This window comes from Delphinus delphis, chromosome 2 (genome assembly GCF_949987515.2).
Source record: "Delphinus delphis chromosome 2, mDelDel1.2, whole genome shotgun sequence".
In the NCBI taxonomy this organism is placed as follows: Eukaryota; Metazoa; Chordata; class Mammalia; order Artiodactyla; family Delphinidae; genus Delphinus; species Delphinus delphis.
In genome coordinates this window covers 100,108,498-100,136,295 of record NC_082684.1, presented here as the reverse complement: position 1 = coordinate 100,136,295, position 27,798 = coordinate 100,108,498, and the positions used below count along the sequence as shown (strand labels likewise).

The following is a 27,798-nucleotide window of genomic DNA, read 5'->3' as shown; positions in this document are numbered from 1 at the left end:
CAACTGAACAGACCCACAAGGTCCCGATGGTGACAGAGCCCAGTTCACCCTCCAGCACCTCTGCACTGAGCAGGACCGAGTCTTAGACCCTGCAGCCTCCACCCACCCAGTGCCGTGCTGGTCTCAGATGTCCAACAACACCCGGACCAGTTGTCTTTATATGAAAGGCTTTAAACCTTATTCACACACGCGCACACACACACACACACACACACACACACACACACACACACTTAACAGAAAAGAATGAATGGAAGAGCTTCCGCATGCTCTGCTCCCCAGCCTGTCACATCTACCTTCTCTCTTCAGGGCACGTACCTCTTCCGAACGCAGCCAGTGCTGCAAATGTTAGACAACCGTTTTCCCACCTCCCGAGTCTCCCCTCTCCGTGATGCTGCCCAGCTCCAGCTGCAGCCGTCACAGAAACCCTGGGCTGCTGTTCCCCACCCCCCTGCCCCACGGTCTCCGAGGTCAAGTCTCCATCATTCTTCTCCACGTGTCTCTAAAGCCGCTCTCTCCCCTTCTGCACCCAACACTCCACCCATCAGAACACCCTCTCTGGTGTCGAATTCTTCCTCCTCAATGGACACACGACTTCCCCCTAGTCATTTTCCGTTGGACTGAGCTGCCATTTCTCCTAAGGATAGGCTGTCGGGACTCTCACCATCACCTCATGCTGGACAGCGCACACCCTGACCTCTTCTCTCCACCTCCAAACCTTCTTGTGGAGAATCCAAAACTTCTGCCAACTCCGCCATCAACATCTGAGCTCCTGGCACGTTCAGGAGCCGCAGTCGTGAAGCTGGGTTGGCTCTTCCTCTCGACACCTCTCCTCCCCCTCTGCTTGCCCTCGCTCTCATGATTTACCTGCCTGGACGGGGTGCTCTGCCACTCACTCACCTCTGCCCCTCCACTGGAACTGCGCTGGACGCCTGTCAGGTGAATGTCACCTCCCTGGACGGGCAACCAGACCCACACAAATCCGGTCCCTGCTTTCCCACCAGCACCGCCCTAAGTGACCCTCCACTCATGTCCTGGCCACTTTGGGCACCAAAGCCACTGCATTTCTCAAACACGAGCCCTGGAACGGAACCCCTGCAGGCTGTCTTCCCTCCATACTCAGCACTCCCCTCCTGTCACCGCCCACCTCCTGGCCCCCTGCCTCAGCCCCACCCCTTTCTCTTCCTTCAGATGATGGCCAAGCTCTGGGGGCTGAGCTCTGACCCCACCATCCGCCTAGGATGGGGCTTCCACAGTGTCCTCTGTCTGCCCTTCACACCAACACTGGCCACGCCCAGACTGAGGCTGGAGAGAGGATGAGAATTCTCAGACTATCTCCCAGAAGATGTCCACTTACGCTCTGCTTTCTCCTTCTCATTTCTACCAGATGAAATTTCACCCATCCTTCCAGACGTGGTCCAACGCCTCCTCACCCAAGAAGGGCCTAGGAATTCGAGAGAACATGGGGCCCCACTGAACTCCCAAACCACCCCAGACCTCTCAAGTCCTCTCTGATACGCACAGACAGAACTCCTTCATCTTCTAAGCAGAAGCTGCTAAAACTATCAAGTCTCTACAATGACCAGGCCACTTACAACAGGGATTTTACTGGACCTCCGAAGAGCAGGGGTTTCTAAACACAAAGGAAGTTAACAGCACTTATCTGAGGCCACAGTAAAAATTCTTGACATTTCCCATCTTCATCAAGAAGTTATAATTCCACAAATCCCCTCAAATAATTTTACTTCCAACAAACATGGACTATTTGCTTCTTGAAGATAATTTACATTTCTAAATATCAATAATAACTATAATTGGGAATGGATCCAAGTCCCCTATACGAAGGCAAAGAATAAAACCATCAAACGCAATGAGGCATGGAGATCCCGACCTTGTATAATGCCTTCCCCTTGAGTGTGAGTAGGATGTGCTATTCCGTGACCCTCCCCAGGGACGGCATCTTGAAATGATGTTGCCCTGGCAACACCTTGACTGCAGCCCGTGGGACCCTGGCCAGTTGACCCTACTAAGCCATGTCCAGACTCATGACCCAAGAAATCTGTGAGATGGTAAATGGGTGTTGTGTTAAGCTGCAAAGTTGGCAGAAATCTGCTCTGCAGAAATAGAAAACAAATTGTCAGGGACTGAACGTCTGTGTCCCCCCCAAACCCATATGGTGAAGCCCCAACCCTCAATGTGGTGGTATTTGGAGGCAGGACCTTCAGGAGGTGATTAGGGTTAGATTAGGTTGTGAAGGTGGGGCCCCCATGATGGGATGGTGACCTTATAGGAAGAGAAGGAGAGAGAGATCTCTCTCTCCACATGTACACACCATGGAAAGGCCACATGAGAACACAGAGAAGTGAGCTGTCTACAAGCCAAGAAGAGGGCCCTTCCCAAAACCTGACCATGGCAGCATCCTGATTGCAGACTTTCAGCCTCCAGAACTTCAAGGAAACACATTTCTGTTTAATCGGCCCAGTCTATGTTAATTTTTTAAATTTAATATTTATTTTATATTGGAGTATAGTTGATTTACAACGTTGTGTTAGTTCCAGGTATACAGCAAAGTGATTCAGTTATACATATACACGTCCATTCTTTTTCAGATTTTTTTCCCATATACGTTATTATAGAATATCGATAGCGCTCCTGTGCTTTGCAGTAGGTCCTTGTTGATTATCTATTTTATATATAGTAGTATGCGTATATTAATTACAAACTCCTAATTTATACCTCTCCCACCTTTCCCCTTTGGCAACCATAAGTTTGTTTTCAATATCTATAAGTCTCTTTCTGTTTTGTAAATAAGTTCATTTGTATCGTTTTTTTAAGATTCCACATATAAGTGATATCATACGATATCTGTCTTTCTCTGTCAGACTTATTTCACTCAGTAGGACAATCTCCAGGTCCACCCATGTTTCTGCAAATGGCATTATTTCTACGATATTTTGTTACTGCAGCCTAAGCTTACTAATACACTAACATTTCCAGAGTGGGATGCTGGATTTTTGTTCCGAAATATCCCCTCTCCCTCCACGTCTGCTCTCAGGTAGAGCTGACTTCTCTGCCTCTGGTACAGAAACACCAGCACCAGCTCTAACAAGGGTGACTACGTTAGAGTGGAGGAGACTTTCAAAGACCAGATGCTCGGCTCCTCCTCCCTGAGGGTGCCTGCTCCCATCCCCATGGCAACCAAGGGAGGGGACCATATCCCTGCTCTGAAAAGACAGGGACTTAGGTTGAACTGCTGTTTGCTCCATCCTAGCAACAAGGCAGGACGATGTTGCATGTTCTGCCAATCGGTAATTCTGCAGGCTTACTTTGTACCACTCCTGTGAGAAACGGCTCCTGCATCTAGCTGGCCAGTGAAATTATATCTCAAGTACCCTCTGTCCTGTTTAATTTGCCAGGATTGTTATTCAAAGTCTGCAGTTTACAAAGACACTGAAGTGGGTCAGAGAAGAGGAACAGACAATTCAGTAGTTGTGAAAGAAAAGCCAAAAAGAACAGGAAAGGCATGATGCTGCCCAGAGAGGAGGGTTAACTTTCCCAGCACCTGTGAGTTGCTGTGAGGACGCCAAGTGGCTCTTTTCTTCACTTCCCCACCCAGCCTACAGAGATGCAAGAGATAAAATTAGAAACGAGAAAGAGCTTCCTGCTGTTGGGAGCAATGAGAGGGGATAAGAGACTGCGGGGAAGTAACAGCAGCTTTACAGCAGAAGTCCTTGCCTTTGATTGGTGCTGCCCCTGTACTCTGAGGCCCGGAATAAATCAGTCCTTTAAATCTTGTCTCTGAGACTGAAAAGTTATTTCACTGACTAAAATCAGGAACTTTCTTCAGATCTTCCAATCTGGTTCAAAGGCAAACAGTAATGCAACATTCGGGTAGTGAAGCAACTGCTTCCACAATGCAGACTTGAAAACCGATTAAATTATTTCACAAAATATATGGCCGGCTGCCCCACAGCTACAGTGGTACCAGTTTACCACTAAAAAGCCAGCATGCACGTGTCTGGAGAAAGAACTGCTGTTGCAATAAGGGCACAGATAGTACTCTGAGCTGCTCAGAATGAAAGACGTCTGTGGGTCCCCACCTTCCACACCTTCCGGATTGCAGGCCTGCGCTACGTGGGCCTCATGGAGTAGGTGATCCTCCTACTTTATCCCACCTCCATTTTCTTCTCTTTCAGCCTGGTTTTCTTTGTCTGGGTCTCCCCGGGGCCACATGGCCAGGTTCCATCAGGTGTGAAGGCCCTCAGCCTCCTGAGTCCATCTCGGCTCCCGTCTGGGAAAGAGACACCTCTGCAGCCTTCCCATCCCACCCATGCCTGTGCCTCCTTCCCTCAGCACATTTCCTGCTCCCAACCGTTCGCTTTCTCTGCATATCAGTGCATCAAACTCAGAACATCCACAAGGAAAGCCACTCTCCTCAAAGGACCTTCTCCACAATAGAAAAAGAACTCTGCAGCTTTCATTTGCTTTTCATATAGTAGCAAAGCTATAAATCGATGACAAAGTTGCCCCATGAAAGAAAAAAAAGTAAAATCATATAAATGTTATAAATAACTCAGAGCTGAGATACACGCCACCTGTTCTACTGCAATGTGTGTTTCCTTGATGCAAATTAGCTCACGTACGCTGGGTACCAAACTCATGTGCCCTGGCTCTGCCCTGTAATATGTAGGCTTCTCCAGAGCTGTTTACTCTGAAATTAGGGTAGTTTCTAGACCTGACACTGGATTTTGTTATTTGATGAGTAATGTCACACATATATTATTATACTTTTAAAAATAAGTTGATTTTAAAATGTTTTAAAGTAATTAGTTTCCTTTGTAATCCTGTATATTTTATTTCATGCACTTAAAAACCTCATTCTGAGAGGGACCCCAAAGACCTCACCAGACTGCTCTACCAGAAGTTAGGAACCCTTGATTTAGAAATCCTTGATTCGGTGCAGATCTTTTAATGGCAAATTCCCCTTTTTTGTTTATCTGTAAATTTCTTACTTCACCTCATGCTTGAAGAGTAGTTTTGCTGGATACACAATCCTAAGTGGACAGTGTCTTCTCTCAAGAGCTTGAAGATATTATTCTACTTTCTGGTTTCCACTGTTGCCATCAAGAAGTTGGCTGTCACTAAACTGCTGTTCCTTGAGGGGTGTTGCTCACTCTTTAAAGACTTTTAAGATTGTCTCCTTGCCCTTGGTGTTCTGAAGTTTCTGCATGATATGTCTACGTGTGCATTTCTTTTTCTTTATCCTCTTTGAGATGGACTGTGCTTCTGAATCTGTAAATTTATATTTTTCATTAGTTCTGGAAATTTTTAGCCAGTACTTCTTCAAATATTTTCTCTCCTACATCCTCTCTGTCGGGGACCCCAATAGCCACATGCTGATCCTTCGTACTTCATCCTCCAAATCCCTTAGTTCTTCTTTCACATCGGCCACACCCGTGCCACTCAGTATTTCATTCTGAATATTTTCTCCAGGTGTATTTTCCAGATGACTAATTTTCCCTATTAATCAGCTGTTGAACATTTGCATTTGTTTAGAAAAATTCAATTGTTATATTTTAGGTATTTAGAAGTTCTATTTTTACCTTTCCCCAAATACAGCTATTTGTTTCAGATAGTTTCTTGTTGTATGCTCATCTTTAGGATTCTGCCCATAATTACTTTAACTGTTTCACGTTCAGAGGTTCTAGAGTCCAAGGGGGTAGTGAAAGGAAGGTGTCTAAGTCTGTCCTTCATTGTTTCTGTTGACCCCCACTCACTGCAGCTGGCTTTCTTTGATGCCTGCATTCTTGGAAGTCTTTTGTTGTGAATACAGCACTTGATCTTCATCAGTGAGTTTCTATGGACCCAAAATGGAGGAATTTTTCCCAATAGAGTTCTGCCAGTAACCAGGGAGCACCCAGGATTCGTTAACACTATGGTCTCCAGGGACCTCATGGCACAGCATGGAGACCTCAGGATGAGCCCTCCTGGCCAACCTCGCTGTGCAGGGGGCAACCAGGCTCAGGGCAACCTCCCTGCAGCCATGCACTGCTCTGACCGCTCCCTGCTCCCTGGACTCCAGCCACCTGCCACTGTGTGTGTGTGTGTGTGTGTGTGTGTGTTTGCAGATGAGGTGGGGGGCCTCAGACACCTGCAGTGCCTCAAGAAGCATGTCCTTTGTCCAAAACCAAGGCATAGGCAGATCAGTGTCTGGTGAGGCCCACTTCCTGGTCCATAGACAGTGGTCCTTCCACTGTGTCCTCACTTGTGGAAAGGGTGAGGGAGCTCCTGGAGTCTCTCCTATAAGGGCACTAATCCCATTCATGCGGACTCCACCCTCATGACCTAATCCCCTCGCAAAGGCTCTACTCCAAATACCATCACACTGGGGACTAGGATTTGACGTGTGAATTTTAGGGGGACACAAACGTTCAATGTACAGCATCCAGGATGTCACAGGTGATTTTCTAATGTACAATATAAGTTACAAATATTAGTATATTTTTATTTTATTTTATTTTTTTGCAGTACGCAGGCCTCTCACTGTTGTGGCCTCTCCCGTTGCGGAGCACAGGCTCCGGACGCGCAGGCTCAGCGGCCATGGCTCACGGGCCCAGCCGCTCCACGGCATGTGGGATCTTCCCGGACCAGGGCACGAACCTGTGTCCCCTGCATCAGCAGGCGGACTCTCAACTACCGCGCCACCAGGGAAGCCCTATTACTTTAATTTTATATTAATTTATACTAGTAATATAAATTACTAATGTGGTATGCAAAATATAATTTACTACAGTTGATTCCCTCTCAAATCAAAAAGCTAAATGTACCTATTAACACTAAGAAATTGGGAAAGTGGCCAACAGCTACAGGCAAATTCTTCACAAACTTCAAAGCACAGAGATTTCCGACATTATTTAATTTTTCTCTGAGCACAGAGGGAGAAAACAAGGAAACTTTCCAAATTTTTTTTACAAATGTCAGCATAACAATTACAAACCTGTAAAATATCAAAAGAGTAGAAAATAGACCAATTTTACTTATAAACAGAGGAACATCAATTTTTAAATAAAATGGTAGAAAATAGAATTTAGCAGTACATTTAGAAGGATAAAGAACAAGACAAGGGGTTCATGTCAGGAATGAAAAGATGGTTCACTAAGAGGAAATGTAGTAATAAAATTAATCATTAATATGATAAAAGTGAAAAATATGGTAATTCAGTAGATGTAGAAAAGGCATGTGATAAAATTCAATCTCCATTTTTTACAAAAAAAAAAAAAGTTCTTCATTTAATAAGATAAAGATGCCCACAATCACCACTTATATTTAAAATTCTTCTGAAAATACTAGTGTGGTGTGCAGACCAGTGAGAGGGTCCCAACGACCTCCACCTCTGGTGTACGCCTTCTACAGAATCCCCTCCCCTTGAGGATGGGAGGGGCTGTGAACCTGATGGATTTCGATCTCCTTGGGCTGAGGTTACACTATGTGACAAGGGTGAAAGGATTTTGCAGCCATACTTGGGTTCCAAATCAGTTTGAGTTAACTCCCTTAAGTCAATCCAAGGGAGTTTCTCCTGGGTGGGCCTGACCTCATCAAGCAAGCCCTCTGGGTCTCGGCCCTTCCTGAGTCAAAGATTTGAAGCACGTGGGAGATTCTGCACTGGCCTTGCAGGGTGCGCTGCCCTGTCGTGTTGTGGGTGGGCTTCTCCATCCCACAGCTTGCAAGAAAACCACGAGAACGAGTTCTGCCCACACCCTAGGGAGTGTGGAAGCGGATCTTTCCCTGGTCAGGTCACCAGACGAGGCTGCATGGAGCCTCACCTTGATTTTAGCCTTCAGACCCCGAGTGGGGACCCAGCCCAAATGCTCCAGACTCCTGACCCACGGAAACTGTGACATAATAAATCTGTGCTGTTTTAAGCTTCTATGCTTGTGGTAATTTGCTCTGTAGCAACAGAAAACGAATATAAGTACTGGAAAGGGGGGCAAAATTACTACTACTTGAAAACGATATACTTATCAAACTAGAAAACCCAGGGGAATTGATAGAAAAGAAAAGAAAAAGAAACCATAAGAGGATTCAGTAAACCATCTGGTTAGAAAAGTAACATACGAAGAAAGTGTATTACTATCAATACTCACATTTATTGAGCACTGACTGTATACCAGACACTTACCAAGGTTTTATACTTTACCTCTTTGGATCCTGACAACCCTGAAAGGCATGTGTGATCTTTGTGCCCTACTGCACAGATGAGAAAAGTAAAGTACCGAGAGGTTAAGTGACTCACCCCATTCTAATGTCAGGATATAAACTCATGAACTACACATAGGCATGTAAGAAAAGCCCGGTTAGAAGAGAGGATAAAATTAAGGAAAGATTATTCCATTTGTAACAGCAAGCAAAAAGGCAGACTGTCTTAGAATAAACAGACTAATGTGAAATGAATGAAAGCACTATCAAGAAAATCTCAAACATCTACTGAAATCATAAAATACTTCACTATTAGATGGAAAAAGATTCATTTCTTTAAATAGAAGGACGAAGCAATACCTAAATCCCATGCAATTCTCATTCACATACTAAAAAGGGGAAAAGAAAACCTATCCAATCAAAAGTGTTGGGACAACTGATTAGACACTTGGAAAGAAATAAAGCTTAATCTTTACCTCACTTTTTATACCAAAAAAAATTCCAGAGGAACCAAGAAGTAAATCAAAACATGAATACCCTAGAAGAACATGGCAGAATCTTGAAAGAATCTTTAGAAAAGAAGTCAGCCTTTTGAGCCACGACACAGAATCAAGGGTCCTAATAGAAAAGATGAATGAATTAAATATTTATTTTTAAAAAGCACCTGCATGTGATGAACAGAATCTTGGTTCTCAGTCCTAGGGCCTCCCTGTATAAGAAGTACGAGGCTCTGACATGTGACGTGGTAGCATCTGGACAGAGTGGGCACAGTGCCATCCCCACCCAATGTTGGCCTTGGCCATGGGAGGTGGGCGTGGCCGCCAACCCAAGGCACCCCGGGGGTATCACGTGTTGCCCCTCGCCCTCTGCGCTCCTGCCTCCCGGCCCACAGAAAGACACAGCCCCATCAGCCTGGGCCCCAGAATGGACACATGGCACAGACCTAAACCCAACCAGGAGCCTCCAGCCCAAAGTGCGGGCCCCAGTGGCCTGCAAACCCAGAGGAGAAAATAAAGGTAGGCTACTGGCAACTATTGACCTTTGGGTGCTTCTTTATGTAGTCATGGCAAGAGCCAATGAACATATATTTATGTTTAAAAAGAACATAAAATCAGAGACCAACTGCACGTGGGAATAATATTTATAATACACTCAATAAACAAAGGGGTGATTGTCTCAGTTCACAAAGAATTCATATACATTCATAAGAAAAAGGAACCACTCAATAGAAAAAAGTGACTAAGGATTCGGAATAGGAAGTTCACATTTTTAATGGACAGTAAGCATATAAAGGGATGCTTAAACCTACTCTGATTTTTTAAAAGCAAGCCAAAAGAGGAATATTTTTATCAATCAGACTGTAAATGTGTTTTGGTGGAGTTTGATAAAAACCCAGTGGTGGCAAGGGGCGGGGGGAAGGTTCCTCTCGAACATTATGGGTGTTGGTATAAATTGAGGCAGCCTGCCTTGGGGGCAAGTTCATAAACCTCCCAAATGAGAAACTGCACATACTCATACTCAGTGATGGGAGTTTAGCCTACGATGTGCTACCAGCGGTACACCACACTGTTTACTGCAAAAAGCTGTAACCAGTGGGTAATAAGAAAGGGCTAGTTAAATAAACTTTGATATTTACATATAACGTGAATATACGCATTATGACATTTGAGGTAGATCTGTTTGTGCTGTTGTGGAACGGTCTCAAAGATAAATAACTGACAAGACACAACCTGGTGTGCAGAAAATGAATCCCATTTGTGTAAACAGAAAGGAACGGGTGCTGGTGCATACAGAAATGTTTCTCTGGAAGGAAATACAAGAAACTTAATGATGGGAAACCAGATTGGGGAGGGGGCAAAAGGATGCTCGCTTTTATGTGTGTAACCTTCAGTAATACTAATCTTTAATCCCTGTGTGTATTATGTGATGAATATTTTAAACTAAGCATACAGTTTGAGCCTGTAATTCCTCTTCTAAGAATTCCAGATATTAATCAAAGTGTTATTTATCATTTTGAAAATGGGGAACAACCTGGATTTTCGGCAAGAGGGAACTGCTTATCTTTCAGATCCTTCCCAATTGCTGCCGTTGAGTCTCGTTATGGAAAAATATTTAGGGCCATTTGGAAAAGTTCACACTACATAAAAGGAAAAGAAGAAAAGGAAAAGCAGGCTACAACATGGTTGGGAGGGGGGATAATTTCCCTTCTATAAGTAGATAAATACAAATGCCGACACGCAAAAACACAAAGAAACTAGCACGGAACCCAAAGACGCCTCTGATTACCTCCTGAGAGTGGGATTTTAACACCCTCCGTGAAACCTTCTACTTCCCATGCTTTATACAGAAGACAGAAAGCACTTTATTGAGACTCAGGCTAACATGGCTGGTTCTGCCTTCTCAGGGGGCGGGGGCATACCTGAGAAACTGGGGGATCACCCCCTGCCATGCCCCCTTCCCCAGGTGGGAGTCCAGCGCTTGCACTGTTGGGCCCTTTGCTTCACAACAGACATCAACGGACTCTGTAGACTTACGGCTGCAAAGCTGAATAAAGGGGGCAAGAAACCAGAACCCCAGCTCTTGGCTGGGGGTCCGACACTGACCCACAAGTGTGTGTGGGGAGCAGGAAGGCCTGGTCTCCCCAGAGATGCACCAGCCAGGTGGCCATGGGCAGTTCCATGTGGGTTGCCCCTCTGTGATGAACAATGATAAAAAGTTTAAGACATACACGTGACTCTCAAAGATGGATCCCAACCAGCACCCAAATGTATGCGGGACCCTCCTGACCCCCTTCTTTCTCTCAGTCCAAGTGGGAAAGAAAGCACAACACGAAGTGGGCAGTTACATTGCCCAGTCTGGAAAAGAATATTATATAAACCATTTACAAATCATGTTGATTCTCTTCTTTTAGGAGCCTCCTCTTTGCACAACAATAAAAACAATGTATTTGTTGATACAGAACATTAATTCCATTAAAATCGCATTACGTGTAATGAAAAGCTATCAGAGTATAATTATGAAAGCGAATTCACAGATCCACATCAACTTTTAAATCCACTGGAACGACAACAGGAAGTGAGCCTGTCTGGTAGACAAATTGCTCCTTCATTTCCAGATGATTATGAATAAAGACCACTGCACTAATGTTAGAAACCACACGCTGTTTATGCAAACTCCAAAATCTAGGACTGTGCCTTCAAGGTGCCTTTGCCTGGGTTTCCCAGGGCTGTTCTGCTCTCAGTGCCTGAGGCTGTGCTCCTGAATCCTGAGTCTTCTGAGTCAGTCCCCCCCCAAAGCACGCTTCCTTCTTGGAATTCCTGCCCCTGGAGCCAGGGGGCTGGGCCCTGAAGGACCTCCCGAATTCCTGGACATTCACGGTTGCCCCTCGGAGGGCCCTCTGTCGCCCAGACCCGCAGGCTGCCGGCCCATTCGCCCCACCTGGGCCGGATGTCCCCCCCAGGTGCCCCCCTCTCCGGCCCTCTGCCCTCACACCAGCCCTGGCCTTCCTCGCTGCCCAGGCCACACCAGAGACCTGGGTGCCAAAAGAGTCTCCTGTCCTGGAACTTGGTGAGGTCCCGGGAGGAGGACAGGGGAGGAAGGGGCACGGGGACTTGATTCCTGCAAGAGGCCACCAGGAGTGCTCCTTATGCCGCTCCCATGGGTGTGTGAGGACCACCCCCGCTGATGACCGTCCAGCTGAAGTCACTCTCACTGGGACCCTGGGATGCCAGCGAGGCCCCTGGCCCTCATTCACGGCCCGTGTCCACCCACAGGTTAGACGCTTCTAGGACCCCACACAGAGGCTGGGGGACTGGACAGCTGTCCTATGCTGATGCCATGTAGGGAAGGCGCCGGACAGATGCAGTGACCTCCCCAAGAGCGGGCAGTAGGGCTGGCACCCCATAAGAGCCATTTCCATCCCCACTGCTACTGCCCCTTCCTGCGACTGGCCCTGAGTCCGCCTCCAGAACTCTCACGTCTGGTCAGCAGTGGCCTTGGGGTCGCCAAGTCCAGGGAATCTCCTTCAATTCTCATGGTCCCACTCCCGCCTTTCCAGAACACCCTCCTGCCTTGGCTGCCCCCATCAGACCCCCGCAGCCACCCCTTAATAGGGGCTCCCTCACCCCCTCCCCTCTCCTCCTCCCCCCTGCACACACCATCTTTCCTGGGAGAGCTCGCTTTCTCCTGCCCTTTGCATCTAAACCCCTTCTCCCGGCCTCTCTTCCTTGAGGGCCTCCTGGAAAGTGCTGGAGCAGGTCTGACTCAGTGTGGTCCATGGCCCTATTGCACCCCCGCAGCCAATGGAGACATCCCTGCCCCGCCAGAGGTCCGCCGTGCACACAGGTGTGCAGGTCAGAAACCCAGACTTACCCGCTTCCCTCCATCCCCCACCTCACTCTCAAATCCCATCCAAGGCACGTGCATCCTACTGTCCAACCCACACTGGACCCCGCTCCCAGCTCCACCCACACCTGCTATCTGGTTGTCTCTTCTCACCTTGAAACCATACCCTGTACCTCGCACACTTGAGGCTCATGAGGGAGAAACAAAACGATTCACCCAGACCTCCAAGCTTGTTTGACAGCAACCTTAGATACGGGAACAACCCGACTGAGCATCGCGCAGGCGCACTGAGGGACCAGAGTGATCAGCAGCGAACATTAGAGTCAGAGGCTGAACCACAGCCCCGCCCCCGCCATGTAACACAGAGAACCCCTGGAATTCACCACTGCGACCCATGAAGAGGCATGAAGGACAGTCGTGCATGTGCAGGGCGCTCTCCAAACTTCCCCTCACCTTCCACCCATGGTTTCCGAGTTCCTCCCCGCCCCCTCCCCAGATCAACGTCAACAATCAGTGTCACCCTAGGAAGCTCATGGGGACACAGAGCTGCTCATCGCCTCCTGTCTCCCTGCAGGGCCGCCTGCAATAAAGCCTGTTCTCTCTGCAGAAGACGCCTGCCTGGTATCTGGCCTTCCCTGGACAACGAGCCCACCTGTGGTTCCAACTGGACCCGCGGCGAAAGCCCTCCAGCGGGTCTCCCTGCCCCACTCCTGGCGGCACCTCTAACCTTTGTTCCACGGGGAAGAATCATCTTAAATGCAAATCCAACCAAGCCACTCTCCCCAACTATTCCTGTCAGTGGCTTTCTTCTGCCCTCAGGGTAAGTCCCCAAGCTTCAGGCTCAGAGGGTCCCTGCCCACCTGTCCTGCCTCCTCCAGGCCCCTCCACCACGGTGAGTCCCTCTGTCTCCCCCTCCCCTGCACAGCTAATCACCCGGAATGCGGAGCCCCCTGGGGACCCCGGCACTGGGACATCAGCACCCACACTCCCATCGATGGGCTGGCCTTCCTGCTGCAGCAGGTGCTGGGGACAAAGGGCACGTCTTCCATAAATGGTCACGCTGACCGGGGGCCTGGTCTCCCAGTGTGCATACAAGCGGTGTGTCCTGAAGGCTCTCACTCTCCAGACCGTCAGCCCCGCCCACCTCAAGGTACCCTTCTCACCTGGGCCCCTCCGGTCCTGCAGCCAGCTGAGGGAGCATGGCCCTGGGGAGCAGTGTTCTGACTTCTCCCCTTTATTTTATTGTACAACAAAAGCAATGCAAGTTCAATGTATAAAAAATTAGGAAAGTCAGACAAACGAAAGGAGGAACATGAAACCATGGATCTCTCGTTACTTCTACAACTTCTGTTAGATTGAATTCTATTGGATTCTATTGAAACAGATTTTGATAAAAATAGAGTCAGAGTGTTGTCAATAATCTCCCCTCATTATAATATATAATGTATCATGATCATGACATGACACCTGGTAAGTATTTATTTACAACACTTTAATGGCTGAATGGCATTCCATTGTATGAAAATACCACCCTGTACTTAGAGTCATTTATTGCCTTATAAATATTTGGAATCACAAACATTACGAGTAAAGTTTTTTGAACAGGCATGTAAATATATGAATACTTAATTTTTTCTAATCTAAGTGATTCTCTTTTTGAAATTATGCAGAAATGGCCAATATCTCTTATTGACCTATTCTTTTGCAAACTGTCATGCACTATAAATTGTGTACAGTTAAAATATATCTGTATGTTTATATATATTCTAAGTGATTCTTTTACGTGATTTGAAAAGCCAACTTGCTTCCTAGAGAGGCCACCACTTACAGCTGTTTTGGTTGTTTCTTCTAGTATTACTTTCAAATTTCTCAGCTTGATGCTGTGACTGACATCTGACTGTGAAAGTTGAGGATTTTCACCTCCCCGGCAATCCACGCACACACCAGACACAGCCAAATCCACACACATCTTGCTCTTTCCCGATTCCAATGCACTAACAGCCCAACACAGTATTTGGTGTTTACGTTATAATGGCTTTGTAAATATTATCCATAACTGAGCCACTAGGAGTACAATAATTACAGTGCCTTTAAAAAATCATATCACAGGGGCTTCCCTGGTGGCGCAGTGGTTGAGAGTCCGCCTGCCGATTCAGGCGACACGGGTTCGTGCCCCGGTCCGGGAAGATCCCACATGCCGCAGAGCGGCTGGGCCCGTGAGCCATGGCCGCTGAGCCTGCGCTCCACAACGGGAGAGGCCACAACGGTGAGCGGCCCACGTACCACAAAAAAAAAAAAAAAAAAATCATATTACAATATTTAATTGGGGCTAACCACCTCATTTTTCATTTCATCTTCTATACATCCATCATAAATCATCCCAAGCCTAGAGAGGGTGGGAGGGAGGGAGACGCAAGAGTGAAGAGATACGGGAACATATGTATATGTATAAATGATTCACTTTGTTATAAAGCAGAAAGTAACACACCATTGTAAAGCAATTATACCCCAATAAAGATGTTAAAAAATAATAAAATAAAATAAAGTACTAAGCCATAGCCAACTAAAAAAAAAAAAAAAAAAAAAAAAACCTCATCCCAAGTCCTCTGCAGACCTGAGTGTCTTCTTGCTGTGTCTGAGCATATCGAGTGCTCCATCCACTCGGGTTTCCTTGGGTGTGTCCCTTGTGGGGCCCTCCAGCCCTGCTCCCCTGTATCTGGCCATCCTACTGGCCTGGTGCACCCAGCTCCCGGGGACTTGCCTTCATCTGGGACTCCCCTCTGCCTCTCTCCTGGGCTGCAGCCACTGTTTCCTTGATCCCGTGTTTTCCTTTCTCTCATTTTTCTCCCCATTTTTTTGGACAGACCATATCTTCCAATAATTCTCAGAGAAAGGATCCAGAGCAGGTAAAACTTCTGAGACCCTGCATGTCTGATACGTAGAGACAGAAAGTCTAAGTTGTAGATGACCTTCCCTCAGCACTTTTTAGGCGGTGATTTAATACGTTTTGACTTCGTGTGGCTGCTGAGGAGTCTGATTCATTCATCAGCAAATATTTACCAGGCACTGTTCTAGGCCCAGGGAGGTTGGCTGTGAAAGAAGGGGACCCCCAGTGCCTCCCTCACAGAGCTGGCACCCTAGGGAGCAGGGGAAGGGGAGACAAAGGATGAGTGAAACCATGTGGTTGTGTTAGACAGGGACACAGAAGATGAAAGACAAGACCAGGAGAGGGGGAACCCAGGAGACGGAAAATCCTGGGGTGATGGATCCCAACAGGAAGGACGGACATGGAGGGCAGGAGGGAACATAGGAAACTACCCAGAGGCGGGAGGGTCTTTGTTTTCATTCACCAGGTGAAGTACTGGGTCCTTAGTCTGAATCTGGAACCTCATACCTTTCCCTTCTGGAAATATTTCTGGTATTATTATTTTGTAAGGATTCTCTCCCCTTCATTTCCTTTGGTCTTCACTATTCCTATGTCTCTTCTCTGGCTCACCCTCGCATGCCTTTTCATCCCCGTTTCCAAGTTCCTGGTCTTTTTTGTCCAGTTTTATGAGAGATTTCCTCAACTTTATCTTTCAACCCTTTTGATGATTTTCTTAACTTCTTTAATTTTGAAGATTTTCCAATAGTTACAGAAGCAGAAACGATAAGAAAATCCAATCCACCTCCTTAACCCATCACTTAGATGAATGACTTTGCCATATTTGCTTCATCTCTTTTTCTTTGCTTTTTAAAATAAATTACATACATCGTGATATTCCACCCCTAAATCTTCTAATAGGCATATCTAAAAAATAAGGATATTTTTCTATATTATCACAAAGCCATCAATACATCTACAAATTACTAATAATTAATAAAATATCTTGATATTATCAGTAAAGCTCAATCCTTCTTCAAATTTCCCAGATTGCCTCCAGAATAACTTCTTACAGTTGATTTCTTCAAACTTGGTTCTAATAGCTAGTAATCAGGAAGGTATACATATATGGTTTTCATTTCGGCTGGGTAGCTTTAAATTTTCAGTTTGTTCTTTAACCCACATGGCTCTGGTTTTCAGTCAAGAGTAAACAGTATTGACATGATACTATACATAGAGAATCCTAAAGATGCTACCAGAAAACTACTAGAGCTAATCAATGAATTTGGTAAAGTAGCAGGATACAAAATTAATGCACAGAAATCTCTGGCATTCCTATATACTAATGATGAAAAATCTGAAACTGAAATCAAGAAAATACTCCCATTTACCACTGCAACAAAAAGAATAAAATATCTAGGAATAAACCTACCTAAGGAGACAAAAGACCTGTATGCAGAAAATTATAAGACACTGATGAAAGAAATTAAAGATACAAATAGATGGAGAGATATACCATGTTCGTGGATTGGAAGAAGCAACATTGTGAAAATGACTCTACTACCCAAAGCAATCTACTGATTCAATGTAATCCCTATCAAACTACCAATGGCATTTTTCACAGAGCTAGAACAAAAAATTTCACAATTTGTATGGAAACACAAAAGACCTCGAATAGCCAAAGCAATCTTGAGAACGAAAAATGGAGCTGGAGGAATCAGGCTCCCTGACTTCAGACTATACTACAAAGCTACAGTAATCAAGACAGTATGGTACTGGCACAAAAACAGAAAGATAGATCAATGGAACAGGATAGAAAGCCCAGAGATAAACCCACACACATATGGACACCTTATCTTTGATAAAGGAGGCAGGAATGTACAGTGGAGAAAGGACAGCCTCTTCAATAAGTGGTGCTGGGAAAACTGGACAGGTACATGTAAAAGTATGAGGTTAGATCACTCCCTAACACCATACACAAAAATAAGCTCAAAATGGATTAAAGACCTAAATGTAAGGCCAGAAACTATCAAACTCTTAGAGGAAAACATAGGCAGAACACTCTACGACATAAATCACAGCAAGATCCTTTCTGACCACCTCCTAGAGAAATGGAAATAAAAACAAAAATAAACAAATAGGACCTAATGAAACTTAAAAGCTTTTGCACAGCAAAGGAAACCATAAACAAGATCAAAAGACAACCCTCAGAATGGGAGAAAATATTTGCAAATGAAGCAACTGACAAAGGATTAATCTCCAAAATTTATAAGCAGCTCATGCAGCTCAATAACAAAAATACAAACAACCCAATCCAAAAATGGGCAGAAGACCTAAATAGACATTTCTCCAAAGAAGATATACAGACTGCCAACAAACACATGAAAGAATGCTCAACATCATTAATCATTAGAGAAATGCAAATCAAAACTACAATGAGATAATCATCTCACACCAGTCAGAATGGCCATCATCAAAAAATCTAGAAACAATAAATGCTGGAGAGGGTGTGGAGAAAAGGGAACACTCTTGCACTGCTGGTGGGAATGTGAATTGGTACAGCCACTATGGAGAACAGTATGGAGGTTCCTTAAAAAACTACAAATAGAACTACCATATGACCCAGCAATCCCACTACTGGGCATATACCCTGAGAAAACCATAATTCAAAAACAGTCATGTACCAAAATGTTCATTGCAGCTCTATTTACAATAGCCCGGAGATGGAAACAACCTAAGTGCTCATCATCGGATGAATGTATAAAGAAGATGTGGCACATATATACAATGGAATATTACTCAGCCATAAAAAGAAATGAAATCAAGCTATTTGTAATAAGGTGGATAGACCTAGAGTCTGTCATACAGAATGAAGTAAGTCAGAAAGAAAAAGACAAATACCGTATGCTAACACATATATATGGAATTTAAGAAAAAAAATGTCATCAAGAACCTAGGGGTAAGACAGGAATAAAGACACAGACCTACTAGAGAATGGACTTGAGGATATGGGGAGGGGGAAGGATGAGCTGTGACAGGGCGAGAGAGAGGCATGGACATATATACACAACCAAACGTAAGGTAGATAGCTAGTGGGAAGCAGCCGCATGGCACAGGGATATCGGCTCGGTGCTTTGTGACCGCCTGGTGGGGTGGGATAGGGAGGGTGGGAGCGAGGGAGACGCAAGAGGGAAGAGATATGGGAACATATGTATATGTGTAACTGATTCACTTTGTTATAAAGCAGAAACTAACACACCATTGTAAAGCAATTATACTCCAATAAAGATGTTAAAAATAAATAAATAAAAAGAGTAAACAGTATTTGTTAAAGCCTCTACAGAGTAGATAAGTTTTCTGTTTTTTGCCATCTTCATCATTTTTAATTGTAGAAGTCAGTAGCATTAATTAGAATTGTGATGTTGTACAACCGTCATTACTACTTTTTCCAAAATATTTCATCATCTCAAACAGAAACTCTGAAACATTACATTTGGTGAATTTTCACATAATATACAATGTGTAGCCAAAATCCAGATTGGGATATAAAATGTTTCCAGCTTCCAACCGGCTCCCTTATGCTCTTCTCTGGTTAATGCCTTCCCAGAGGTAACACCAGTCTGACCTCTATCACTGTGGATTAATTTTGCCTGAAAGTTAATTAATATAAGTGGAACCAAACTATGTAATTAGGCTTCTTTCACTCAACACTGCCCATGAGATTCATCCATATCGTTGCATGAATCAGTAGTTTGTTCTTTTTTTATTGCTACATAGTATTCCATTATATGAACATATCACAATTTATTTTTCTTCTCCATTCATTCTCCTATGAATGGACATTTGGGTTTTTTCCAGTTTGGGGTTATCAGAAATAAAGCCTCAGACTCATGGTCATAGAGAACAGACTTGTGGTTGCCAAGGGGAAGGGGGTTGGGGGGAGGGATGGAGTGGGAGGTTATAAGCAGATGTAGCAGATGTAAGCTATTATATACGGAATGGATAAGCAACAAGGTCTTACTGTGTAGCACAGGGAACTATATTCAATATCCTATGATAAACCATAATGGAAAAAAATATAAAAAAGAATGTATAATATATATAACTGAATCACTCTGATGCACAGCAGAAATCAACACAACACCGTAAATCAAATATACTTCAACAAAAAATTTAAAGATAAGAAATAAAACCACTGTGAACATTACTATGTAAGTCTTTCAGTGAAAATGGATTCTCCTTTTCCTTGGCCATTGTATTAGTCTTCTAGGGCTACTGTAACAAAGTACACAGACTTAAGCAACAGAAATTTATCTTCTCGCAGTTCTGGAGGCTGGAAGTCCCAGATCAAGGTATCGGCAGGGTTGGTCCCTTCTAAGGCCTCTCTCCTGAGCTTGTAGAGACACGCCAACTTCTCTCTGTGTCTTCATAGGCTCTGTGTCCTAATCTCCTCTTCTTATAAAAACACCAGTTATGTTGGATTAGAGTCCACCCTAATGACCTCATTTAACCTTAAATCCCTCTTCAAAAACCCTGTCTCCAAATACAGTCACATCCTGAGGTACTGGGAGTGAGGTCTTTAATATATGAACTTGGGGGAACACAATTCAGCCCACAACAGGCACGTACGTGGGACTGACATCACTTGGTCACAGGATGAGCATGTGTTTACTTTTTTTTTTTAATAGGTCTTTATTGGAGTATAATTGCTTCACAATACCATGTTAGTTTCTGCTGTATAACAAAGTGAATCAGCCATATGTATATGTATATCCCCATATCCCCTCCCTCTTGCGTCTCCCTCCCACCCTCCCTATCCCACCCCTCCAGGTGGTCACAAAGCACCAAGCTGATCTCCCTGTGCTATGCTGCTGCTTCCCACTAGCTATCTATTTTACATTTGGTAGTGTATATATGTCGATGCTATTCTCACACTTCAGCCGAGCTTCTCCCTCCCAGGCCGTGTCCTCAAGTCCATTCTCTATGTCTGCGTCTTTATTCCTGCCCTGCAACTAGGTTCATCAGTACCATTTTTCTTTTTTTTTTTTTTGATTCCATATATATGTGTTAGCATACGGTATTTGTTTTTCTCTTTCTGACTTACTTCACTCTGCATGACAGACTCTAGGTCCATCCACCTCACTACAAATAACTCAATTTCATTTCTTTTTATGGCTGAGTAATATTCCATTGTATATAGGTGCCACATCTTCTTTATCCATTCATCTGTCAATGGACATTTAGGTTGCTTCTGTGTCTTGGCTATTGTAAGTAGTGCTGCAATGAACACTGTGGTACATGTCTCTTTTTGAATTATGGTTTTCTCAAAGTAGATAAGGTTTTAACACAATTATGCTATCTGTCCATCACTCTATCACACTTCTCATTCTTTGTTAACATAATTTGGGATTTTAGATCCAAACTGTAATTATATTTTTATGTTATATTCCATGTCTTTTGATAATAACTTTTTTCACAGGTTCAGTGATAACGAGTTTCAGTCTCCACGTTAGTCCCACGGTCACCAACCCCAGCTGCTGACACTCTAGTTCAAATTGTTGAAACTATTTTTCTCCCAAGGAGGTTTGACGACCCGGAGGCCACCAAGGCATCACGCTGCCTGGAGAATCTTTTCACATGCTTACTGAACACACGCAAGTCCACTTCTGTGAAACGCCTGCTGAAGCATTTTGTCCATTTTTCTATTGAGTTTTGTGGCTTTTTTCTACTGATTTGTGGGAGTTCATTACACAAAGTCACAATCAGTTATGTGTACTGCAAATATCTTCTGCCACTTGTCTTTTTACTTTCTTTATGTCTTTCAATTTAAAAAAAAAACCTTTAATTTAAAGGTAGTTATATCTTTCAAACATTTTTTCGGTTTTGGTATTTTTGTGTCTTGTTTGAAAAAAAAAAAGTCTCCTAATTCTGTGATGGAAAAGCATTGTCTTGCAGTTTTCATATTACTCTAAAAGTTTTAACGTCTAACCCTTTAAACTACCTGAAACTGATTATCCCATATAGATAACTAGCCCTTCCAGCACCATTAATGGTGGACTGCCTCCCCTCTGTGCCTGATTGGCCAGAGCAACCTCCACCAGACAGCACAGTCTCACATCTGTTTCAAGGTTAGGTTTTACCTACTGATGGGTCTACTCCTGTACCTAAGCTTAATTTCTCTAACTTTAGAATGAGTCTTGCTTGATACCTGCTATCATAAATCCCCCAAACTTCTTCAGGAATCTCCTGACTTCTATTGGCCAATAGTTCTTTCATATAATTTTATAATTAGGTTGTTAAATACCAGCTCCCCCCACCCCTCCACACAAAAAAAGATCCTGTTGGGAATTGTAACGGACTAAATTGCATTATAAATTGAATCTAATTTGGGAAAAAAAAATCATCTTCACATACTGAGTCTGCCTAGCTCTATAAATATGGTATATTTCTCCATTTATTTAGGTCTTCTTTAACGTCCATCAATAAAATTTTATAACTTTCTGCATAGAAGTTTCAGACATCTTTTGTTAGGTGTATTTCTAAGGTTCCTTATTTTTGTGCTATTGTAAATGATATCCTTCTAAAAATTACATTTGTCTGTTGCTGAAGTATAAAGACAGAATTGGATTTTGGTATATTAATCTTCTAGCTAACTGCCTTGCTAAACTCTTTTTCTAATATTATAGTTTATAAATGTTCTGACTTTAAAGGGAGTACCTAGGAATTCGTCCATTGTATCTGAGCTGTCAAATGGACATGCTTTTGTCGACTTTTTGATCTCTTCTGTATCTGTAATTACATCCTCCTTTTCATTCACAGTAGTGGTTATTTGTGTCTTATTTTTGTCCTTGCCCATTCATACCATATTTGTCTATTTTGTTAAGACTTTTCACAGAACCACCTTTTGGCCTTGTAGATTCTCTTTGTTGTAGCTTTGTTTTCTATTTCATTAATTTCTGTTCTGAACTTTGCTTTTTTTGAATTTATTTATTCTCTAAGTTAACTTGAGCACTCAGTTCATCCGTTTCCAGCCTCTATTCTTTCTAAGTACTTAAGGCTATTAATTTTCATTATAATTTCTTCTTTGACTAATGAGTTATTAAAATGTTTTTTAAATTTCCAAATACGTTGGCACCACTTATCTTTTAATTATTGATTTCTAACTTTATTATGGTCAGAAAATGTGATCTCTTTGGATCTATCAATAATTGTTATGTGTTGAAATTTCCTTCCTTTCATGGCAAGATTGGTCAATTTCTCTCTCCAGTTTGATATCTTTTTCTTTATATACTCTGCAGTTATTTTATTAAAGTATATAAGCATAGAATTGTATCTGCCTGGTATATATGTAATGGCCCTCTCCCTAACAATGCTTTTTAACTTAAAGTCTATTTTTGTCTGATATTAAAATAGCTCTGCTGGGTTAATATCAGGATAGCTTATTTTTTTATATCCTTTTACTTTCAACCTTTCCACTTCTGTGTGTTGAAGGTATGTCTCTTGAAGGCACATGTAACTGAGTTTTGATCTTCAATCTGATCTGACAATGTACGTCTTTTAACAAGTAAGTTTACTCCGTTTACATGTATTGAGATTATTGAAATATTTGGATTTGTTTCTGTCTTTAAAAAAAATTATTTGCCTCACTTTTTGTATATTTTTCATCTCCTCTCTTGCCTTTTATTTTGGGTTGAAATTTTTCTTATTTCACTTATTTATTGCTACCAATTTAGAATTTAGAGTCTATTTTTTTTTCTTTTAGTGATTTCACCCTGAAATTTTACCACCCATATTTAACAAGGTCTAAAATTAAACAACAAATGAACTATCCTTTCCAGTTTCTGGAAGCCATGTTTTCTTCCAGGTTAGTGAGGACTGAATTCCTGAAATTCTCATCTGAATACTACGACTCTGTTTTGATTCTTCTAGATTCTGCTCTTTTCCCTGTTCCACAATATATTCACAGACCACACTGTTGGATCTTTTCTCTTTACTTATTTATTAACAAGATGAAAGATAAATGAACTCGTTATGAGCACACTGACTTGGCCCTGCTTTTTGTTTACTCATCTGGTAGCATAGCCCCTTCTTGGATCTATTATCTCAATGTAGGTTTATGTCCATAACGCCTAGCGAATTATGAGCTTATGAAAGGCATTTACCTGATGGAGCAGACTATTTTTCAAGTGATAGTTTCAAGAAACTGTTTCTCTGGATTTTTGATCCAAAGCCCTACACAAGAATCAACAACTTCCAAAATATTAATACACTGTGACCAGGGTTCACCAATCACAGCCCCTCACACAGTACTTTGCTTACATACTATCTCTTACCCTCTTCCTGCCAAACTCTGTCACAGCTTTTAAAACTCTGCCTACACTTCCTAAAACAATGAAGGCCCCAGGACATGTGGAAGCGGGAGAGAGAGCACTTGGCTGGCTTCACAGGGTAGCACCATAAGGACAACAGATTTTCACAATGATTATCTCACCAAGCATCAAGTGTGAGGTGCACATTGTTCCCCTTCTTACAGACAGAGAAACCAAGTCTCCAAGATGTGAAATAACCTGTTCAAGGAAACAGATCTAGTAAACTGTAAAGTCAGCCCTGAGAAGCCTAACCAATTTCATGAAAGAATCAACGGTGAGGAGCCACAAAGCTGCACCAAAGAAGTGATTCCACACTGAAGTAAGACTGTTTTAAGTTTCCAGGCCTACCTGCAATCATCTGAGTAAAGAAAAGAAACTTTCATGTAGGTAAAATATATAAGTAGTATATATTCTCTAGCAGATATAACTCATGGCTATTTTCCATATAAATCGTCTCAAATCAAGATTTGATTCTAACAGCTCTAATTCTAAAAAGAAGAGTCATGAACAGGAGTAAAAAGACCCCTGCATTCACTGCTTCTGCAACTGCATTTTCTGCAAAACTCTGCAGTTCTATTTTTAACATTTGATTACAGCATCAACAGAGCTATATTCCATAAAAGCAATTATATTTTGCTCAGCAAAAAATCAGAACAGAATAACATGTGGCATACTAACAACTGTCAGAATAGAAGCAATTTAGAACATTTTGGGATAATGATTGGGATCATTTTTCAGGATTTACAGCAAACACGTTTCAACGGCATGCTACCATGGGGCCTACTGCAATGCTTAAGTTATGCACTACACAAACCAAAAATGCACAGAGAGCCCAGTATTTTATCAAAACATTAATAACAGCACTCGAGAAACCTAAGCTTTTATCACACACTTCCTACTCACCAGCTCTCTCCATGTATAAAAAGCAGCATTTAACTTAAAGTACTTTCCTTTTCTTTAAGGGCTTTCTCTAAAGGTCTGTGAAGTGGAATTGCTCAACTAACACAGGAAAGGCAAACAGGTGGCAACCCCCTCCCATGTCTAAGTGAGACCATGCTTATCTGCCGCAGCACCGCTCCTGGCTGAGGGTACACGCGACCTCAGGATCCTCCCCGACACAGTATTCCAGGCACCGTAACTCAGAGCTCGTGTTGGTAGGTCATATCTCCCCTACATGAAGGTCCTAGACAAACAGGCTAGGGCAGTTAGGGGGATGCAATTATGTTTGATTCATGCCTCTAGGCGCAGGTCATGGTTGCACAGGTCTTCCAGGTAGAATGGAGTGGTTAGTAGCACATCAGTGTTCTCATCAAGAACAACCAGAAAAGTGAGACAAAATATGGGAACCAACTCCTTGGAAGCAGCTGAGAGCAATGAAATTCAGAGAAGCTAAAGGAAGGAGAGACCCTCCCTCCTGGAGGGGAGCCAGCCTCTGTAGCTTCCTTTATCCTAGAGACTTTGCGCAATTCCAGGCACAAGCAGGAGCCCGAGAACCCTGGCATGGCTTCAGGTGGAGACTTGGGGTCCAAACACAGAGCTGGCTTTCCCCTCGGGACATTTTTCAAATTCTGAGGGCAAAATATATAACTCTTAACAAAAAGCCACTGAAAGCACAGTGAAGACAAAGATTGTAATTTGGAAACCCCAGAGAGAAGGGCTGTAAAGAATACAAAAGACTCTCCTCTGGAAACCCTAAAAGGCCAGAGCTCAGAAGAACAAGACGCAGCTCACCTGGGCTGCAGACCAGCTCTGACACAGCAGATCCTGGCTGGGTGAAGGCGATGGCCACCAGGTAATGAAATCAGCCGACCGACTTCGAAACAATTACTATGTCCAGGAAAACAGGGAAAAATATGAACAAAATAAATGAGAAGAAGAATTCACCAGATAATTACAGTCTTTAAAAATATCGGGGACTTCCCTGGTGGTCTAGTGGTTAGGGCTCCATGCTTCCACTGAAGGGGGCATGGGTTCGATCCCTGGTCAGGGAACTAAGATCCCACATGCCATGTGGCATGGCCAAAAAATAATTAAAAAAAAATTTTTTTTAATCAAAGAGGAAAATATAGAACTAAAAAACCAATATCCAAAATCAGTAACTCAAAAGAAGGGTTTGACAGCAAATTAGACACAACAGGAGACAGGACTAGTTAACTAGAAGACAGGTCAATTAAAACAAATACCCAAACTAAAACAGAAAGAGAAAATTAATTAAAAAGAGTATCAGATAGAAGTAGGACATAATGCAAGGCCTAACGTGTGTGATTCAAGTCCCAGAAAGAGAAAAAGAGAATAGGGTGGAAGAGAGAATGGCCGAGAATTTTCCAAAACAATTAAAATATCAAATCACAAATTATTCAAGAAGCTTTTCAAAGCCAAGCTGGCTTATTACAGAGAGAGAGAGAGAGAGAGAGAGAAAGAGAGAGAGAGAGAGAGAGAGAGAGAGAGAGAGGTTACATAAAGAGAAAATCTGAAAAGCAGTAAAGGGTGGATTTAGACCACACACACGCTACTTTCAAAGAAGTAACAAAAAGACTGAAAGTCAATTTCTAACAGAAATGATGAAACCATCTAACCAAATGATGAAACCAAGTCCTGAAAGAAAATAACTGCCAACCTGGAATTCTATAACCAAGAAAACATCATTCAAAAATTGAAGATGAAGTTAAGACTTCTTCAGACAATCAAAGCAGAATTTGTCACCAGCAAACCTGCACTAGGAAAAGCAAAAGGAAAATGATCCAGAGGGAAGCCCAGATACGCAGGAAGGAATAAAGACTGATGAAAGGGATGAATGAATACTGACTGCAACCAAACTTTGGAAGCTCTGAAAGAGACAGAGAGGTGGTACTGATTTAGCAGAACTGAGAACAAGGGATCCCAGAGCAGCAGCGGCGGAGAAAACAGAACAACCTGTGTACATCTCAGAACCCCCAGAAGGTTCAGGCACAGGCCTCACCGAGGACCTCTGGAACTGGGGCTGAACTGATGCAGACAGTTCCAGGGGTCTGGGGGCTGGTCGAGGAAATAGATAGACTAAAAGAAGCAGTAACATACAACAAGCTTTACTTTATCAGGTGGCCCCTGGCTGCATGAGAGGCGAAGTCCCTCGGCATGACCCCATTCAGGGGCTTAAGGCCAGGGGACACCATCCAGAAGGGAGGAGAGTGAGGCTGGAGGTAGAGGAGTGTTGGAGAGGGGCTTGCACCTTCAGACGGGGTCACTCAGCAGCACGGTGGGGAGTCTCTGGGTCAGAGAGGTCCGAAGGGCAGCTGCGGCTTGGGGTCTTATAACCATAAGGCCTGATCTTACCAATGGGCAGCAGAAGCTGGGGGAGGTTTTGCAGAGTATGCAAAGCAGGAAGGTTCTAAATGCTAAAAAAAAAAAAAAAAGGAAAAGAAAACAAATTCTGCTTATTCAGGCCATTGTGTAAAATAACTGAACGTGGGGACTTCCCTGGTGGCACAGTGGTTAAGAATCTACCTGCCAATGCAGGGGACACAGGTTCGAGCCCTGGTCTGGGAAGATACCACATGCTACGGAGCAACTAAGCCCGTGCGCCACAGCTACTGAGCCTGCGCTCTAGAGCCCGCGAGCCACAATTACTGAAGCCCGTGCGCCTAGAGCCTGTGCTCCGCAACAAGAGAAGCCACTGCAATGAGGAGCCCTCGCACCACAATGAAGAGTAGCCCCCACTTGCCACAACTAGAGAAAGCCTGTGTGCAGCGACGAAGACCCAACGTAGCCAAAAATAAATAAATAAATTTATTTTAAAAAAGAAATAACTGGATGTGTAAAAATTTGAGTTTGGAACCAGCAAGCTTTCGACTGAACAGGTCTCAACCCACGGTGAAGAAATAAATAACCTAGGGCCCAATGCACAGAGGCCATCTTTGGCCATTTATATAACAATTGAGAAGGGGGGTTGCTGAAATAAGAAAGGAAAATTGGGCAAACCACTTGAAAAAATTTAAATCCCTAGATTCCCCTCCCTTTACTCCACCAGAATTCTAGAGGTTTCTTCCC

At 43.5% G+C, this 27,798-nt stretch overlaps 1 protein-coding gene across 2 annotated transcripts in view; it reads right to left on the bottom strand.

Moving 5' to 3' along the window:
• ENTREP2 (endosomal transmembrane epsin interactor 2) overlaps positions 1-27,798 on the bottom strand; it is a 361,730-nt gene that overhangs the window by 176,334 nt on the left and 157,598 nt on the right. The window lies entirely within an intron of this gene.